This window comes from Tiliqua scincoides, chromosome 5, assembly GCF_035046505.1.
Source record: "Tiliqua scincoides isolate rTilSci1 chromosome 5, rTilSci1.hap2, whole genome shotgun sequence".
In the NCBI taxonomy this organism is placed as follows: Eukaryota; Metazoa; Chordata; class Lepidosauria; order Squamata; family Scincidae; genus Tiliqua; species Tiliqua scincoides.
The window spans coordinates 117,064,193-117,085,037 of record NC_089825.1 but is presented as its reverse complement, the minus strand read 5'-3'; the positions used below and the strand labels follow the sequence as shown (position 1 = coordinate 117,085,037).

The 20,845-nt window shown below is 45.1% G+C and overlaps 2 pseudogenes; both read right to left on the bottom strand.

The window, feature by feature from the left end:
- Positions 1-14,069: 14,069 nt before the first annotated feature.
- Positions 14,070-14,189, bottom strand: LOC136655125 (5S ribosomal RNA; annotated as a pseudogene).
- Positions 14,190-16,312: 2,123 nt separating this feature from the next.
- On the bottom strand, positions 16,313-20,162 carry LOC136653397 (vomeronasal type-2 receptor 26-like; annotated as a pseudogene).
- Positions 20,163-20,845: the final 683 nt, after the last annotated feature.

Here is a 20,845-nt window from a genome sequence, read left to right as displayed (position 1 = left end):
TGGCAACCTTCAGTCTCGAAAGACTATGGTATCGCGCTCTGAAAGGTGGTTCTGGCACAGCGTCTAGTGTGGCTGAAAAGGCCAATCCGGGAGTGACAATCCCTTCCACACTGGGAGCAAGTGCAGTCTGTCCCTGGTCTGTCTCCCTGGCTATGGGCCTTCCTTCTTTGCCTCTTAGCCTCAGACTGTTGGCAAAGTGTCTCTTCAAACTGGGAAAGGCCATGCTGCACAGCCTGCCTCCAAGCGGGCCGCTCAGAGGCCAGGGTTTCCCACTTGTTGAGGTCCATCCCTAAGGCCTTCAGATCCCTCTTGCAGATGTCCTTGTATCGCAGCTGTGGTCTACCTGTAGGGCGCTTTCCTTGCACGAGTTCTCCATAGAGGAGATCCTTTGGGATCCGGCCATCATCCATTCTCACGACATGACCAAGCCAACGCAGGATGTGTTACAATATCTGAGTAAATGTACAAAGTGGAAAACCCTGCTGTTATATCTGCGGTGAAAGGTAGTTTCTTGACAGGGTTTCCAGGGAACAGCCCTAATATATAGGCCAGCTCCCCGTTTGCTAGAAATGTGTAAGTAAAGACCCCCCACACACACACCCCTGTTATAAGCACACTTCCCATCACCCTTCTATGTCACAAGCACTTATTGTAAAGCGTGTATATTTACCATTGGTCTTGGCCAAAAGGGTCCTGCACCCATCTCTAATTCTTGGGATAAATCATTTTCCACACTGATGGGGTCAACAATTGTCTCATCTTCTGGCTCTAAAGCACGATTCCGATGTGTCAGCCATTCTGGTGCTGTTGTACTTTGCTCCATGTCCTCTGGCTCCTGGTTATAAAAATTGATTGTCGTCCCAAAACACTGGCCATCTGGTAAGTCAAGTTCCATGGGTCTTCCCAGTCCAAAGCACTCTGGCAAGTCAAGTTCCACGGGTCTCTCCATTTTTTTTTATTTATTTTTGCTTGTTTGTTGTGGTAAGTCTCTACTGGTTGCAAAAGAAAGAGGGTTTCTCCCCTCTCCCCGGCGGTTTAAATTTCCCCCCTCATCCAGACATGCCCTGGCATATCCTCGGGACCACCCTCCACACCACGCAGCGGTCCCGTGGTCCCTAAAACCCCCTCCTATTGATCCGGGGTCCCGAGGGGAGTTCCTACAGGGGTCACATGGCACCCCATTTCCGGGGGGCGGCGCAGAAAATGGCGCCCTTCGGGCGCCACCCTCCCCCCTGGTCCTGCCGTTCTGAAACCTCCACCACGTGGTCAGGGGTCTCGTGAGAAGTTCCTAGAGGGGTCACATGCCCACCCTCCACCCCTTCCGGGGCGTGGTTTCCGCTGACGTATTTCCGCATCCGAGCACGTGCTTCCGGGGGTGGGGCGGGGGGAGGGGTTTCTGCATCCGGTCACGTGGTTCCGGTATTTTGACAGAAGGTGGGTCCCTTATACTACTACTGTAACTCCCAACTCATATGCTTTATCTCCTCATCAGCCCTCATCCCTTCCAATGGGGGAAAGGGATCAGCGGGAATTGGAAGAGTTCTTTAGAACTAAAGAGCTGCAGCAAACTTACAGCACAATCCTATGCATCTCAGTTCAGAAGTAAGCCCCACTGTAATCAATGTGACTTCCTCCCAGGAAAGCATATATCAGCTTGCAGTCTAAAGCAATTATAGTGAGTCTGATTTGTCCTTTTCTATTTCCACTCTTCAAAGAAAGCCACCACAGTGAAATCTCTTTCCTTGATCCTTAAGCCAGCAAAAAGTAAGGTGCTCATCAAATTGGTTTGAGCACAAGGGTGTCTGCCCTTCTCTATCATCTAAGTCAACTTTTTTTTCCTCTTCCAATTGCTGCCTTTCAAATTTCAGTCACCAATACTAAATCTAACCCTCTCTTCATTCCTTCCAATCACATCTTTTCTCAGCTCATCTATGGCCCTGCTCCTGTGATGAATGATAAAACCCCAGGGCTTCCCTTCTACCAGATGATCCCAAGAGAAACTCTTCAGTATGAAGGGATTCTCTCTTTACTGCTGCACTTCAGGTGGACGTGGATTGGTGTTCTTACAACAGATGATGATGACGGAGAAAGATTTGTGCGAACCGTACTTCCAGTATTCTTCCAAAGCGGTGTCTGCTTCTCCTTTATCGAAAGAAGTCCTAAAATCAATTATGCCAGCGAATATTTGGACATGATCAAAGAGGGGGCGAAAATACATGATAAAGTCACAGACAGCAATGCCAATGTCTTGGTCACCTATGGAGACACTTATTCTATGATGTTTTTGAGATGGCTGCCATTTCTATCACAGCAGGAAGACATGACCAATAAAGCCAAAGACAAAGTGTGGATAATGACAGCCCAAATGGACCTCACATCATATGGTTATCAAAGGACTTGGGGTGCAGAAATGTTCCATGGTGCTATAGCCTTCACGATTCACTCCAATGATCCACCAGGTTTCAAATCATTTATTGAAGGTCAGAACCCTTTGAGAGCAACAGAGGATGGTTTTATCAGGGACTTCTGGCAACATGCATTTGACTGTGTGTTCCCAAGTGGAAGTGGAGGCCAGGTGAATGGCAATATTTGCATGGGAGACGAGAAGCTGGAGAGCCTTCCTGGGGCTTTTTTTGAGATGAGCATGACTGGTCACAGTTACAGCATCTACAGCACTGTTCATGTTCTGGCCCATGCGTTGCATGCTATGTTCTCATCTAGGCTCTATCACAGAGCAGCATTGGACAAAGCAGGGCTGGAGCTTCAGAATCAACAGCTGTGGCAGGTAGGGGGCCACAGGTAGGTAGGTAGGTAATCTGAAATGCATAAAGAACATTACTCAAGCACAAATATGAGCTCATATACTCTTTCTCTATTTGCCTATTCTGGCTTGATTACTGATCCTGAATCATCACTGGATCATTTTTCCCCAATCCTGATATTCATGCTGTATTGTTCATCTTTCATTACATCATCAGCAGGTATGTCCTTAGCTAAAGTATTGTTTCCCACATCCTCTTTCCAGAGAAGGGCCAAGACTAGGATGACCCATAATCCCTACTCATTGGGCAGGAGGCACTTCTTCAAATGGGTGCTCTTCTTTTATTTTGCTGGGGAGAGTAACTGGCCCGCCTCACCCCAGCACAATATCTTTTCTAGTGGCAGGACACTGGTGTTCTCTTTGCATCTTTTTAGATTGTGAGCCCTTTTGGGATAGGGAACCATTACTTATTTGATTTTCTCGGTAAACCGCTTTGTGAACTTTTCATCGAAAAGAATAGAAATATATTGTTATTGTTATTCTGACTCAAGGGTCTTACCCTAAAAATGAAAAAAAACTGAGACTCAGGTCAAGACCTGCTTTCGTATGTGCTTGTGACTTTGTTTCGCGTGTGAGTGCTTGACTGCTTTTTGCTCCCCACTTTTGGGGCTTGACTTGCTTTTTCAAAAAGACTTGAACTCGAGTCCAAATGACTTGAAAAACAGCCCTGGATGAGTTGCAATGGATGCTGTTATGACTCATGGATGACTCGAGTCAAGGAGGGTAGAGACTCAGGACTCAGCTTGAGTCTCGGAGTTGTGGCACCAGCACTTCCCTACCACTGTCTGATATTTCATACATGTATCTCAGTTGAAGACCGGTGCCCTCTTTTTATAGCTTTAAATTAAAATATAACATTTTTATACTTAAGAATCTTCCAGCATACATCCTATAGAACACTTACATACATATTGAGACACAAAGGCACACAGTTGCAAGCTTTTCTAAATTTTTACTTTTTTCTTTTCCAATCCAGCTTCATCACTTCCTGAAAGGGGTTTCATTTAACAACAGTGCTGGGGAAACAGTTTCCTTCAACCAGGATGGGGTGTTAGTAGCTGGATTTGATGTTATGAACTGGAATATATCTTCCAACAATTCCTTTCATAGAGTGAAGGTTGGGAGGGTGGACCCCCTGGCTCCTCCAGATCAAGCATTCACCATCAATGAGGATGCCATAACATGGCACCGCTGGTTTAACCAGTTAGGATCCAGTTGCCAAGAGTATGGAACTTCTCTCAGTTCTGAAGCTTATAGAATGATCTATGAGTTTATTTATTTTTACAGATACAGGTAAGGAAAATAGGTTCGACTTACAGCTGGGACTACAACAGGTTACATATGAGGGTATTGGCCATCGATTACAACATACATTAGTCCCCTCCCCTCTCAAAAAAAATGATAATGTCTAAAAACAAAATTATTCATCAATACAAAAATTATCATATTTGTTAATCTACTGATTTAACTAAACAATCAATATTTTTTATTGAAACTTGTCTATCCAATCATTAAGAGGTTTCAAATTTTTACTTATACGCTCTTCTTGCCACTAAACTAATATTTAGAATAAAATATTTCTTATCTGATTCTTAATTTCTGATGTCGCATTTAAGAGGTATGTTTCCAGTCTGAATGGTAATACACACTTCAATATCTCTAGTAACAGTTTATATATCATTTTCCAATATTTCTTTGCTTTTTTGCATATCCACCACATATAGTAAAAAATTCCCTCAATTATTTACTTATCCAACATTTGTTTGATGACCCAGGGTACATTTTTACTATTTTCTCTGGAATTAAATACCATCTGTTAAATATTTTATATAATTTCTCTTTAAAAAAATAACCCTATTAGTTATCTTAATAGTATAATTTTCGCAATATTTGTGTTCCAAGTTTTCATTGTCATCTACTCTGATTTAATATAATTAATGGAATACTCTTCATTTCTAAAAAGAGTTCGGTCCATTAATATCTACAAAAGAAAAAAAAAAATTCTACTTGTTGTTCAGCCATTTTCACTTTCTGTCTTAGTACTTTCTTTGTTCTCTGTTCTATTGGTGTTTTCCTTCTTGCTCCTCCCACTGCTCCTTCCACTTCTTTTGCTTCTTAACTCTCTTAAATTTCTTAATTCCTCTCTTTTCTTCTTTTTTTTTCTTCATTCTGTTCTTTTTGGATTTAATCCAAAAATTCTTGAAACAACATGCTCTCTGAAAGTTCCCTCTTTTTTTCTTCCTTAAAATCCTTAATTCTGATAATAACGGTTGCTTTTTCCATCTCCTGTCTCATTTCAAAAATCTCCACTTCTTTAGTTTCATCCGACATTTGATCCCTTCTTTTTTCTTTTCTGTTATTTGTAATCTGTTCCTGCTTGCTTGTCGGGGAGGAGTTTATTTGCTTCATTTGTTCAGATAATTTTCTGACCTGTTGCTTCATTTCATTTCTGAAATCCCACAACAAATCCATTAATAAGGACTGGCTTTTACTAACATCCTTTAAATTTTTGAATGCCATTCTTATCAATATCAAATCAAGCCAATATACCTCTGGCTGTAAAAAACAGAGATAAAATGATCCAACAAATAAAAAATCAACCATCTCTCATTATCTTGTTTCACCTTCTTGTAGGGCTAATTTCCAACTTTTATATCCAAAAGGGGTAAGTCAATATTCCACTTCCAGACAATAACAATGTCAAATCAGTCAAACAATTAAAGAGTCATCCAAGTCTTATTATCTTGCATCCCTTCTTGTCCAAAGTAATACTTGATTTTTAATATCCAAAAGGGGTGGATCAGTAATCCAGGTCAATAACACTGTCAAATTAAGTTAGTATGCCTTTAAATGACCAGGCCTGAATCGAGCCTTCTTGCTAGGAAAGCGAAAGTAAAAGTTATTTTAGCTGTTGAAGATTAGTTATTTATTTCTTTTCCATGCATACCATTTCAGCAGGGTGAACTTTTCTCTTCTTATCTCTCTCCTTTTCTTGCAGTCACCCTTATTATGAAAAAGAGAAAAATATTCCAGCAAGGGTTTCTTTAAATCCAGATTCGCTCATTTCCCCTCTGGGTGGCTACCAGCCAACGTAAATAATCTTAAAGTTGTCTTCCCCTCCTTCCAACCTCTTGATTGCAGTTCTTTTTATAGCCTTTGAATGAACTGGTTACTCACAATTTAAAGCTTTTTTCGCTGTCATGTTGTTGTATCTAGGCCATGGGGGGGGGTCGTCAGCTGTCCGAATCATCTCTGAAGATGGTGTCCAGGATACGATGTGATTCAGCACAGAGCAAACGGGGAAAAAAATCTCTGAAATGGCCGTTTCAAGAGACTTCCCCGTTCAAGCTCTCAGCCTTTGTTCCTTCTTCTTGGCAATGAAGAGTACCTCATTATTGAGGTCCTTGGAAAACACATCTATTTAGCAGTCCCCCCCAGGGAGCCCTCCAAGGTTCCCTGCTACTTCACTGAGTGTTAACTCCACCCCCAAGCTCAACAATATTTTGTATGCTGATCATTATTCATTTAGTTCACTGTTTCTCAAACTGTGGGTCGGGACCCACGGGGGGGGTCACGAGCCAATTTCAGGTGAGTCCCCACTCATTACAATATTTTATTTTTAATATGTATTAGACTTGATGCTACTAAGGTATGTGACTGTATTTGGGGAAATGTTACAGACCTATTATTATTATTATTATTATTATTATTATTATTATTATTATTATTACTTTTAACAAGCTACTATGTATGTTCTTTTAACCATGATAGTCAATGGGACTTACTCCTGGGTAAGCGTGGGTAGGATTGCAGTCTAGAATTGTTAAAAATTTTCCTGCTTGCTGAAATGTAACTTCTGGTCATGATATCACTTCTGGTGGGTCCTGACAGATATTCATTCTAAAAAGTGGGTGCTAAATGTATGAGAAGCACTGATTTAGTTGATTGATATCTTGCCTTTCACTCACAGAGATATCAAATCATTACTTTTCACAGCAATCTAGTTGCAAAGAGAATTTGAAACCTTTTCACCAGGATTCTTTTGTAAGTTTTCAGTCTTAAAATGCAGATTTTCTGCAGGGTTCACAGCTCCATGTTTGCCCTCTAGGATCCTCAAGTTGCTCTTCTGAGTAGCATCAGGGCAATTGTCTCTTAATGTGCTGGCCAAATCTGCAGCAGAAGACTGCAATTTTTTATTTATCTTCTTCCTTGAATTCCTTCATCAGACCACAGAAGCTCAGGCAGAATTTGGGTCTCCTCATCCAACAAAACCTCTGTTAAAACTGTCCCTGTTGTATCTGGAATTTGTTCAAGCATTGATATAGTGGTAGAGGAGATGTTTATCACATCCAAAACTTTCCCAGTGGTAAAGAAACGCTGAAACTTGCTAGAAAAAAATCCTGAGAAATTTTACATTCTTTGAAGAACCAGTTGGTGTGTTGAGGTAAATCATAGTCCATTCAGTATCTTAAGCTGCAATACTAACACTTTTCTGAGACTAAGCCCTAAGGAATATAGTGGGACTTATTTCTGAGTAGACACACTTAGGATTGTGCTGTTAGGGGGCTTCTTTATTTTGGGATATAGTTTGATATTCTAATGTCCCCTTCGCTAAGGCAGTAATCAGAAAGTTGGGAACTGGCTTGAAGGAACTCTTGATTTTAACAGTCCCCAAGAGCTTAACACTATTTAGAAGAGATTCACACCTCCAGATCTGCTGGCCCAGTGGTCCCAGCACCAGCAGAGGGTGTCGCAAACATGCCTTAAAGCATGTTTATGCACCTGCAGAGGAAGTAGCACCAGCGGGTCGGACTGCACTGCCCCACTGATGATACATCCAGGAGATTGGTCACCAGCGGAGGTAAGGAATGCTCTGTGTGGTGGTGGAGCAGCAGGAGGGTGGAAAAGAGGTGGGCATTTCTGAGCAAGGGAGGGTGGAGTGGGGCTGGATCAGCCCTGGGAAGGAACAGAATTGGCAGAGCAGGCCTCCACCATATCCTGTTTCCCCCTATGGGCTTGGCCGCCTTACATGGGGCTGCTTGGACTTGTGCCTGCTATTTAACATGCACAGATCCAAGTAGCCCTATAGGGCATGCTGGGGTGTTATTTGGCTTAAGGGGAAATATCTCCTTACCCCAAGGAGATCTCCAGCCTCCTCCTGACCAGCATGGGATACAGCAGAGGCCAGGTGATTGCTGAGCCAGCACTAGTCAGGACTGGGCTGCCCATGAGGGAAAATTCCTTTCCTGTTTCCATGTCCCCTATTGGACAAGCTTCAGTGGGATCAAATTCTCTCGCTGCATCAGTTGAACAGCCTAGTTGGTACCCTATTAAGAGCTAAGAATGGAGGCTTTCGTCCTCCTTAAGGAAAATATGAAAATGCTGAGAAGTCTTCAGAGTTCCAGTGGCATCATCTTCTGGAGCCTCATTGTCCTTTTCCATTTCTGGATTAGGTCCAGCCTCTTTCTGTATGTAGTGAGAGCTGCCTTCCTGGTTCCAGAAAGAAAGTGAAGGAGGGGGAGCCCTTTTGCTGCTATGACTGCATCCCGTGTCCAGAAGGGAAGGTTTCAAGTCAGAAGGGTAAGCCCAATCCTATCCTCGGTGGGGCTGCTGGGTGCAGCGGCACCAAAATGGTGACCACTGTATCCACTGGTCCCAACAAGGCCACTGGAGATCTCCTCAGGGAAAGAGGACTTCCTTTGCTGACGCAGACAAGAGGACCTCTGTGATGGGTTTTTCAGCCCAACCTAGAGGACAGGATCCGGCAGACCAGGGCTCCGCTGGTCCAGCTCCCTCCTGGGCCAGTTCCTCCCCCCACCCCAGGTTCCCTCTGCCCAACTTACCTCTAGGTGCTCCCGTGGTGTCCTCCATCCAGTGTTGGGCCCGGCAGCAGCATTCCCACCTCACAGAGTGCCCTAAACATGCTTTATGGCCATTTACGACACCCAGTGCTGGTGCTGGAGCTCAGTGCTGGCGCTGGAGGCCTATTGGGTTGGGCTCTGAGTTAATTTTGTTAGCGGTTTCCTCCCTCTATTTGCCTGAATAAAGTTGTGAATATAGCAGAACTCTTATTTCAACTGGACTTGAAAGTCTTGGAGATGTAAATGGTTTTGATGCTGTACAAGCCATTAAATTGTATTCCTTTGTCCAGGAAAAGTGCGTAATGAATGGCCATTCTGACCATCATCAGCATCTTCTTCAATGTTTTACAACCTGAACACTTAGGCTGTAGTCCGATACCCACTTCTTTTTGAGTAAGTCTCATTGAACACATTGAAGCTTTCGTTTCACTAGACATACATAGAATTCTGGTGCTAATCAAGTGAATAAAGAATTTCTAACAACATGAGAACATAAGAACATAAGAACAGCCCCACTGGATCAGGCCATAGGCCCATCTAGTCCAGCTTCCTGTATCTCACAGCGGCCCACCAAATGCCCCAGGGAGCACACCAGATAACAAGAGACCTCGTGCTGGTGCCCTCCCTTGCATCTGGCATTCTGATATAACCCATTTCTAAAATCAGGAGGTTGCGCATACACATCATGGCTTGTACCCCATAATGGATTTTTCCTCCAGAAACTTGTCCAATCTCCTTTTAAAGGCGTCCAGGCTAGATGCCAGCACCACATCCTGTGGCAAGGAGTTCCACAGACCGACCACACGCTGAGTAAAGAAATATTTTCTTTTGTCTGTCCTAACCCGCCCAACACTCAATTTTAGTGGATGTCCCCTGGTTCTGGTATTATGTGAGAGTGTAAAGAGCATCTCCCTATCCACTCTGTCCATCCCCTGCATAATTTTGTATGTCTCAATCATGTCCCCCCTCAGGTGCCTCTTTTCTAGGCTGAAGAGGCCCAAACGCTGTAGCCTTTCCTCATAAGGAAGGTGCCCCAGCCCCGTAATCATCTTAGTCGCTCTCTTTTGCACCTTTTCCATTTCCACTATGTCTTTTTTGAGATGTGGCAACCAGAACTGGACACAATACTCCAGGTGTGGCCTTACCATAGATTTGTACAACGGCATTATAATACTAGCTGTTTTGTTCTCAATACCCTTCCTAATGATCCCAATCATAGAATTGGCCTTCTTCACTGCCGCCGCACATTGGGTTAATATTTACATCGACCTGTCCACCACCACCCCAAGATCTCTCTCCTGATCTGTCACAGACAGCTCAGAACCCATCAGCCTATATCTAAAGTTTTGATTTTTTGCCCCAATGTGCATGACTTTACACTTACTGACATTGAAGCGCATCTGCCATTTTGCTGCCCATTCTGCCAGTCTGGAGAGATCCTTCTGGAGCTCCTCACAATCACTTCTGGTCTTCACCACTCGGAAAAGTTTGGTGTCGTCTGCAAACTTAGCCACTTCACTGCTCAACCCTGTCTCCAGGTCATTTATGAAGAGGTTGAAAAGCACCGGTCCCAGGACAGATCCTTGGGGCACACCTCTTTTCACCTCTCTCCATTGTGAAAATTGCCCATTGACACCCACTCTCTGCTTCCTGGCCTCCAACCAGTTCTCAATCCACGAGAGGACCTGTCCTCTAATTCCCTGACTGTGGAGTTTTTTCAGTAGCCTTTGGTGAGGGACCATTTCAAACGCCTTCTGAAAGTCCAGATATATAATGTCCACGGGTTCTCCCACATCCACATGCCTGTTGACCTTTTCAAAGAATTCTATAAGGTTTGTGAGGCAAGACTTACCCTTACAGAAGCCATGCTGACTCTCCCTCAACAAGGCCTGTTCGTCTATGTGTTTTGAGATCCTATCTTTGATGAGGCATTCCACCATCTTACCCGGTATGGATGTTAGGCTGACCGGCCTATAGTTTCCCGGGTCCCCCCTCTTTCCCTTTTTAAAAATAGGCATGACATTTGCTATCTTCCAATCTTCTGGCACCGTGGCCGTTTTGAGGGACAAGTTGCATACCTTAGTCAAGAGATCTGCAACTTCATTCTTCAATTCCTTAATAACTCTTGGGTGGATGCCATCAGGGCCCGGTGACTTATTGATCTTTAATTTATCAATGAGGTCTGAAACATCTTCTCTTTTAACCTCTATCTGACTTAACTCCTCGGTCAGGAGGGGCCGTTCGGGCAGCGGTATCTGCCCAAGGTCTTCTGCCATGAAGACAGATGCAAAGAACTCATTTAATTTCTCTGCCATCTCTAAGTCTCCTTTTATCTCCCCTTTCCCTCCCTCACCATCCATAGGGCCAACCACTTCTCTGGCAGGTTTCCTGCTTCTAACATATTTGAAGAAGCTTTTATTATTCCCCTTAATGCTGCTGGCCATGCGTTCCTCATAGTCTCGCTTGGCCTCCCGTATCACCTTCTTACATTTCTTTTGCCACAGTTTATGTTCCTTTTTTATTCTCCTCATTAGGGCAAGACTTCCATTTATGGAAGGAAGCTTCCTTGCCCTTCACAGCCTCTCTAACTTGGCTGGTTAGCCATGCAGGCACCCTCCTGGATTTGGTGGAACCCTTCTTTCTTTGCGGTATACACCTCTGCTGGGCCTCTATTACTGTTGTTTTAAGCAGCCTCCATGCACTCTGGAGAGATTGGACTCTTTTTACCCTCCCTTTCAACCTCCTTCTAACCAGCCTCCTCATTTGGGGGAAGTCTGCCCGTCAGAAGTCAAGGGTTTTTGTTAGAGATTTGTCTGGTATTCTTCCCCCAACGTGCATGTCAAAACGGATCGCAGCATGATCACTGTTCCCCAATGGCTCAGTAACGTTTACATCTCTAACCAGCTCCTGCATACCGCACAATATTAAATCCAGAGTCACCAGTCCTCTGGTGGGCTCCGTGACTAGCTGCTCTAAGCCACAGTCATTTAGCACATCAAGAAATCCGGTTTCCTTATTGTGACCAGAACACAAATATAGAGAAACAGAAGCAATTTGGTGAGGTTTATGGTTTGTTTCTGTGACTAAAGGCCCTTTCCTATGCTGCCCATGTGGCTTGCAGGTCAACAGAGCCTGCAGAGAATTTATCCTGCAGGGCCAGAGCAGTAGCTGGAGGTCTCCTTGGGGTAAGGGAACATTAGTTCCCTTATCCTGTTGTACACCCCAATGGGTCTACTCAGAGCTGCACTCACTATTTAGCAGGCACAGTCCAGCAACAGACTCTGCTGCTGCCCCACCCCCTTCTGGGCCCGATCCCACCCTCTGGCACTCCCTCCCTCCACTCAGTTTCGCCCCCTTTCTTCCACCCAGAAAACACCTCCCCATCACTTGAAGAGGAGCTGACTGTGTGGTGCTCCTGCTACTGCGGGCACTGCTGATCTGGCGGTTGCTGCAACGTACCTTACAGCACGTTTGTGACAGCCATTTCCCGAGCAGCGCACCAGCGAGTGGTGCTGTCCGCGCTCAGGATAGGGCTGTAAGATGATCCATTTTCTTTTCCAGACATGAATGAATGTTCCAAATGCAGAGGTGAAGACTACCCAAACAGAAATCGGGATTTGTGTATTCCCAAATCTGTCAGCTTCTTGACTTACGAAGGACCTTTGGGACTCTGCTTAGCCTGTTTGGCTGGCTTGTTTTCTGTGCTCACAGCTGTTGTTCAAGGAATATTTATGAAGCACCACAACACTCCCATCGTCAAAGCCAACAACCGGAACCTCACCTACACTCTCCTCGCCTCCCTCCTGCTCTGCTTCCTTTGTGCTTTGCTGTTCATCGGATGTCCGGGGAAGGTGACATGTCTCCTCCGACAAACTGCCTTTGGCATCATCTTCTCTGTGGCTGTGTCTTGTGTGCTGGCAAAGACCATCACGGTGGTTTTGGCTTTCATGGCCACCAAGCCAGGATCTAGGATGAGGAAGTGGGTGGGGACAAAACTGGCCACCTCCATTGTTGTTTCCTGCTCTCTTATTCAGACAAGCCTTTGTACTGTGTGGTTGGCAACCTCTCCCTCCTTCCCAGATGTGGACATGCACTCAGTGGTTGGAGAAATTATACTGGAATGCAATGAGGGCTCCACTGTCATGTTTTACTGCGTCCTGGGCTATATGGGCCTCCTGGCCCTTGTCAGCCTCACTGTGGCTTTCTTTGCCAAGAAACTACCTGATGGTTTCAACGAAGCCAAGTTCATCACTTTCAGCATGCTGGTCTTTTGCAGTGTGTGGCTCTCCTTTGTTCCAACCTACCTGAGCACCAAAGGAAAATTTATGGTGGCTGTGGAGATCTTCTCCATCTTAGCTTCCAGCGCTGGTCTGTTGAGTTGCATCTTTCTCCCCAAGTGCTATATTATCATGTTGAGATCTGAGCTCAACAACCGGGAACACCTCATAAAAAGAAAGTAACAGTACAGAATAAACTATCCATATTTAGATGCATTTTTTTCATTGTTAATCTAGTTTTGAGAACTATTAATTTATGATTAATTTTCCTTCACAACCCCAGAGGAACTGTGAAGCTTGCAGGTAGAGACAGAGGGAGAGACACACAGCAAAGACAACCATTGAAGAGCTGTTTGGTTTGGCAAAGAGACTGCAGGTGTGAGAGGAGTGAAGACAGTCACAAAGAAGAGGTTGCATAAGTCCAAGGAGAGTGGAGAGGCTTTAAGCCGCTCCACGCTGATCAGAAATGGGGGTAGGGATCCGGCATAAGTGTTAATGATAATAGGCATAGAATGACAGTCATTTATGCTATAAGTACAGCTTAAGATGCTCACATGAAGCTTAAAAAAAAGCCATTTTTCCTGTCTTTATGTGAAAACTGAAAAAAAACTGTCTCTGGTTTGAAAACTGCAAGCAAGCAAAATTGGCAGCATGTCACAATGTTCTCAGCACAGCAGAACATTCTGATAAGAATAAAATTTGGACAAAGGCACTTGTTTTAAACATAAGGGATGCAGGCAAAATCAACAGGCCTTTGTTTGCAAAGCAAACAGATAAGAGAGAATGTCATCTCAGAAGGAAAAAAAAGAGTTTGCAGTTTTAAAATCTGTATTTTTTGCTTTTAAAACACAGGACAGTATTATTATCTCAAGCTAAAAAGCCTCATTTGCATATAAGGAAGTAATTACACAAAATCTCATTGAAATATAAAAGGAAATCACTAGTTTGCTTACTTTTACTTATTCTTAAAATATTTTAAAACCAGTTTTGTCTCTAACAGGTGTAACCAACATATAAGAGCTATTATAAGGAGTTTTAGTTGCCTAACTTCATTAAAAAGGTTTAATAAAACATGGTTGGCAACCTTCAGTCTCAAAAGACTATGGTATAAGCCTACAGCATCTGGTATTCCCAGGCAGTCTCCCATCCAAGTACTAACCAGTCCTGACCCTGCTTAGCTTCTGAGATCAGATGAGATCAGGCATGTGCAGGGTAATAAAAGCCATTTCAGATTCAATCATAAGTCAGTTTCCCAGAGAAGAAGCATAGACAGCAGCTTTTTTTAGCTGAGCCCATAAATGCCTAACATCAATGGCAAAGTAAGTTGCATTTCAAAGATACGATACGATACGATAGATAAAGTTTGTTTGACTCCAGAAGTGGGGAAAGGAAAGTCATGAAGATGGGAGCAGGATGAGAACACGCATAGGTTTGCAACACTGATATACAGAAAGGTTTCGGTTTGTTCATTTCGCAAGAGATAACCGAATCTCATGAGAAAGTTCTAAAAAGCTGACAGAGCAAAAGTAATGTGGGTTAGAAAAAATGAATAAGAGAAAGATTTATTTTAAATCTTTCCTTATAATGAGAGTTTTGGCTTGTTTTGTATTACAGTATATGAAGGTACAATGAAGGTATATCACTATACATCCCCAGGTTACAAGAAAAGCTTAAACAAATGTTGGAAAAAAACCTTACAGAATTTGCTGAGAACAGAAAAATTAACATCAGCAAAATAGTCCTTGCAACAAAATACACTGACATTGCAATTGGCATGCCATGAGATAAGGTCTAGATACATACCAAAAGGCCAGTTTTGAGTAAAAATGAGGTTGCAGTGCCATCTACTGGTTGTTGAAATCTTTAAATTGTATAGGTTTAAATGTATGGATTTGCCTTATTTGTCAACTTGTGACTTGAAACTCACCAATCAAATGTCTAAGGCTATCTCCAGCCAATGAAAAGTAAAGCCCCAGTTATGACGTCAAAGCCCCATGTATGATGTCAATCCCCCAGCCAATGAAGAGTTTACATGTCTCAAAAGGGGGACCTAAAATGGTAATAAAAGGGAGAGATTCAGACTGGAAAGGGTATTCAAAGCTTGGACAGGAATCCCTTGAGACGCTGGTTGATGGGAACGGAATAAAGGCTTGGACACGATCACCAATCTTGCCTACTGAATCTTGCTTTTGAACCTTGCAACACCTTGCAACATTAACACACAACTTGGGCTCACGCCCCCCACCAAAAGTGAGCAGAACGCCTGAAGAACAAACACCCCACAGCATCTTCACAGGAACATAACATAACAACAAACAAGTTTCAAGAAAACAAACTTTTCAACAAAAAAGTTAATAAAATGGTTTACAGTGAAAATCAAATAACTAAATAGCTCCCTGTCCCCAAAGGGCTCACAATCTCCAAAGTTGCAGAAGAAACGCCAGGAAACAGCCACTAGAAAAGACACTGTGCAGGGGCGAAGGGGGACATTTACTCTTCGCCTCCAAGTATGGGAGGAGCACCACTGGAAAAAGGGCCGCTTTGCCCAGTTAGCACGTAGATAAGGAAATGATGGGAAGAGCAACTTATTGCAGCCCACTTGGTGGCAGTGGCAGTCACCACTGCGTGTTGCATTGCGGACAGTGAATGAACTGTGTGTATTCCCCGAAGTACAGTCCATTATCCAGAAGGATCAAGATACTCCCAAAATACTCCCACCAGGGGCCTGCTGGGCTCTGCACTTTGGTCTCAGAATGACTGATCTATGTTTCAATTAAACAGGGAGGGAGAAAATGACTCAGGGCGCAATTCTAACTGTGCCGGCCCTTGCGCCAGCCCCAGAGGGTCACAAACGTGCTGGAAGGAATCCAGCCTCCATGCCGACATGGGGAGGGAGCATTGCATCCAGTCAAGCTCAGCCGACGCAAGGCTCTGGGGTAGGCAGGGAGGAGGTGGGAGGGAAACTTTCTGGGGTGGGGGGAGGACGGGAGGTAGGCGGTGCCAGAGGTGGGTGTTTGGGGAGTGGGAGGCAGGGCAGGGGTTCGGCAGTTATGCCAGATCCCAACCCCCATTTCCGAGCAGCGCGGAGCGGCTTAAAGCCTCTCCACTCTCCTTGGACTTATGCAACCTCTTCTTTGTGACTGTCTTCACTCCTCTCACACCTGCAGTCTCTTTGCCAAACCAAACAGCTCTTCAATGGTTGTCTTTGCTGTGTGTCTCTCCCTCTGTCTCTACCTGCAAGCTTCACAGTTCCTCTGGGGTTGTGAAGGAAAATTAATCATAAATTAATAGTTCTCAAAACTAGATTAACAATGAAAAAATGCATCTAAATATGGATAGTTTATTCTGTACTGTTACTTTCTTTTTATGAGGTGTTCCCGGTTGTTGAGCTCAGATCTCAACATGATAATATAGCACTTGGGGAGAAAGATGCAACTCAACAGACCAGCGCTGGAAGCTAAGATGGAGAAGATCTCCACAGCCACCATAAATTTTCCTTTGGTGCTCAGGTAGGTTGGAACAAAGGAGAGCCACACACTGCAAAAGACCAGCATGCTGAAAGTGATGAACTTGGCTTCGTTGAAACCATCAGGTAGTTTCCTGGCAAAGAAAGCCACAGTGAGGCTGACAAGGGCCAGGAGGCCCATATAGCCCAGGACGCAGTAAAACATGACAGTGGAGCCCTCATTGCATTCCAGTATAATTTCTCCAACCACTGAGTGCATGTCCACATCTGGGAAGGAGGGAGAGGTTGCCAACCACACAGTACAAAGGCTTGTCTGAATAAGAGAGCAGGAAACAACAATGGAGGTGGCCAGTTTTGTCCCCACCCACTTCCTCATCCTAGATCCTGGCTTGGTGGCCATGAAAGCCAAAACCACCGTGATGGTCTTTGCCAGCACACAAGACACAGCCACAGAGAAGATGATGCCAAAGGCAGTTTGTCGGAGGAGACATGTCACCTTCCCCGGACATCCGATGAACAGCAAAGCACAAAGGAAGCAGAGCAGGAGGGAGGTGAGGAGAGTGTAGGTGAGGTTCCGGTTGTTGGCTTTGACGATGGGAGTGTTGTGGTGCTTCATAAATATTCCTTGCACAACAGCTGTGAGCACAGAAAACAAGCCAGCCAAACAGGCTAAGCAGAGTCCCAAAGGTCCTTCGTAAGTCAAGAAGCTGACAGATTTGGGAATACACAAATCCCGATTTCTGTTTGGGTAGTCTTCACCTCTGCATTTGGAACATTCATTCATGTCTGGAAAAGAAAATGGATCATCTTACAGCCCTATCCTGAGCGCAGGAAGCACCACTCGCTGGTGCGCTGCTCGGGAAATGGCTGTCACAAACGTGCTGTAAGGTACGTTGCAGCAACCGCCAGATCAGCAGTGCCTGCAGGGAGAAACATGCCACTTGGCACTGGGCTTCCCTGGCAGTAGCAGGAGCACCGCATAGTCAGCTCCTCGTCAGGTGACTGGGAGGTGTTTTCTGCGTGGCAGAAAGGGGGCGAAACTGAGTGGAGGGAGGGAGTGCCAGAGGGTGGGATCGGGACCAGAAGGGGGTGGGGCAGCAGCAGAGTCTGTTGCTGGACTGTGCCTTCTAAATAGTGAGTGCAGCTCTGAGTAGACCCATTGGAGTCTACACAGGATAAGGGAACTAATGTTCCCTTACCCCAAGGAGACCTCCAGCTACTGCTCTGGCCCTGCAGGATAAAGCTGGGGCCCTTCTGGCTCTGCTGACCTGCAAGCCATGTGGGCAGCATAGGACTGGGCCGTTAGTCACAGAAAAAAACCATAAACCTCACCAAAATGCATCTGTTTCTCTCACGTTGTTAAAAATTCTTTATTCACTTGATTCGCAGCACAATTCTATGTATATCTAGTGAAATGCAAGTTCAATGTGTTCAATGAGACTTACTCCCAGGGAAGTGGGTATAGGACTACAGTCTAAGTGTTCAGTTTGTAGAACATTGCAGAAGATGCTGATGATGGTCAGAATGGCCATTCATTACACACTTTTCCTGGACAAAGGAATACAATTTAATGGCTTGTACAGCATCAAAACCATTTACATCTCCAAGACTTTCAAGTCCAGTTGAAATAAGAGTTCTGCTATATTCACAACTTTATTCAGGCAAATAGAGGGAGGAAACCGCTATCAAAATTAACTCAGAGCCCAATCCAGTGGGCCTCCAGCGACAGCACTGAGCTCCAGTACCAGCACTGAATGTCATATATGTGCCATAAAGCATGTTTACAGCACTCTGTGAGGCAGGAACGCTGCTGCTGGGCACTGGATGGAGGATGCCACGGGAGCACCTAGAGGTAAATTGGGCAGAGGGAAGTTGGGATGGGGGGAGGAACTGGCCCAGGAGGGAGCTGGACCAGCGGAGCCCTGGTCTGCCGGATCCTGTCCTCTATGTCGGGCTGAAAAGCCCATCACAGAGGTTCTCTTGTCTGCGTCAGCAAACGGAAGTCTCCTTTCCCTGAGGAGATCTCCAGTGCCCTTGTTGGGACCAGTGGATACAGTTGTCACCATTTTGGTGCCACTGCACCCAGAAGCCCCACGGAGGATAGGATTCGGCTGCCCAAACAGTATCTGGTAGTTTCATTTGAAGTTAGGCCAGATTTAACTGGCACCATATTCACATTGAAATGAGAAAAAATGGAGAGCGATTGTTTTGCATTCATGTGGAAAGAGGTGGGAAAAATTCCGGTCCCACTAAGGGCACAGCATCCTCTTCAACTCATCTCCAATAAATCTTCCATTTCCTCTTTCAAACACTACAGAAAAATAGTGTTGATGAATGCATGATGTCATATTTGTGTCCCTCTGGGTTACAGCCAATCTCTTTCCCCAATCAGAGCGCAATCCAGAGTGCTCGTTGAGGTGGTGCAGGTCCCCTGAGCCAGCCCGGAAGTGTCGCGAATGTGCTGTAAAGTATGTTCATGCCTCCTCCAGAGCCGGCTGGGTCAACTCAGAGGCCCACACTGCCTCCCGGATACTGGATCCAGACCCTGACCTGGTAAGTTTGGACCAGCCTGGGCAGGCAGGCGCAGAGGTCAAGAAAGAATGGTGGGAAGATGGAAGGGAGGGGGGTTGTGTGGGGAGAGGGCAGACCAGGAGGTGGATTGAGCCCAGGAGGGGCCACAGCAGGGAGGCTAAATCCTAACCTCTGTCCCTGGCCTAATCTGCCTTCACAGGTTTCTCCTATTTGTGCCCACAAAATTGCTAGTGCAGATCTATGTAGCCCCATAGGGCTGGCTATGGGGTAAGGGGAAAAATACCCCTTAGCCTGAGTTGCCCTCCAGCCAGTGCCAACCTCAGATCAGGTACAGTGCAGACGACTCAGCCTTGCTGTTCCAGCGCAAGTTAGGATTGGGCTTCCCATCCAATATGTTTCTTACCCTTCTGACTTGACACCTTCCCTGTTGGACACGGGATGCGGTCTTAGCAGCAAAAGGGCTCCCCCTCCTTCAATTTCTTTCTGGAACCAGGAAGGCAGCTCTCACTGCATACAGAAAGAGGCTGGACCTAATCCAGAAATGGAAAAGGACAATGAGGCTCCAGAAGATGATGCCACTGGAACTCCGAAGACTTCTGGGCATTGTCGTATGTTCCTTAAGGAGGATGAAAGCCTCCATTCTTATCTCTTCATAGGGTACCAACTAGGCTGTTCAACTGATGCAGCGAGAGAACTTGATCCCACTGAAGCTTGTCCAATAGGGGACATGGAAACAGGAAAGGAATTTTCCCTCATGGGCAGCCCAGTCCTGACTAGTGCTGGCTCAGCAATCACCTGGCCTCTGCTGTATCCCATGCTGGTCAGGAGGAGGCTGGAGGTCTCCTTGGGGTATTTCCCCTTAAACCAAATATTACCCCAGCATGCCCTATAGGGCTACTTGGATCTGTGCATGTTAAATAGCAGGCACAAGTCCAAACAGCCCCATGTAAGGCGGCCAAGCCCACAGGGGGAAACAGGATATGGTGGAGGCCTGCTCTGCCAATTCTGTTCCTTCCCAGGGCTGATCCAGCCCCACTCCACCCTCCCTTGCTCAGAAATGCCCACCTCTTTTCCACCCTCCTGCTGCCCCACCACCACCCACAGCATTCCTTACCTCTGCTGGTGACCAATCTCCTGGATGTATCATCAGCGGGGCAGTGCAGGACTACCCGCTGGTGCTGCTTCCTCTCCAGGTGCACAAACATGCTTTATGGCATGTTTGCGACACCCTCTGCTGGTGCAGGGACCACTGGGCCAGCAGATCTGGAGGTGTGAATCTCTTCTAAATAGTGTTAAGCTCTTGGGGACTGTTAAAATCAAGAGTTCCTTCAAGCCAGTTCCCAACTTTCTGATTACTGCCTTAGCGAAGGGGACATTCGAATATCAAAACTATATCCCAAAATAAAGAAGCCCCCTAACAGCACAATCCTAAGTGTGTCTACTCAGAAATATGTCCCACTATATTCCTTAGGGCTTAGTCTCAGAAAAGTGTTAGTATTGCAGCTTAACAGACTGAATGGACTATGATTTACTTCAATACACCAACTGGTTCTTCAAAGATTGTAAAATTTTCAGGATTTTTTTCTAGCAAGTTTCAGCGTTTCTTTATCACTGGGAAAGTTTTGGATGTGATAAACATCTCCTCTACCACTATATCGATGCTTGAACAAATTTCAGAAACAATAGGGACATAAAACTGTCCCTGTTGTTTCTGAAATTTGTTCAAGGTTGTTCAAGAGGTTTTGTTGGATGAGGAGATCCAAATTCTGACTGAGCATCTGTGGTCTGATGAAGGAATTCAAGGAAGAAGATTAATGAAAAAATTAAAGTCCCCTGCTGCAGATTTGGCCAGCACATTAAGAGACAATTGCCCTGATGCTACTCAAAA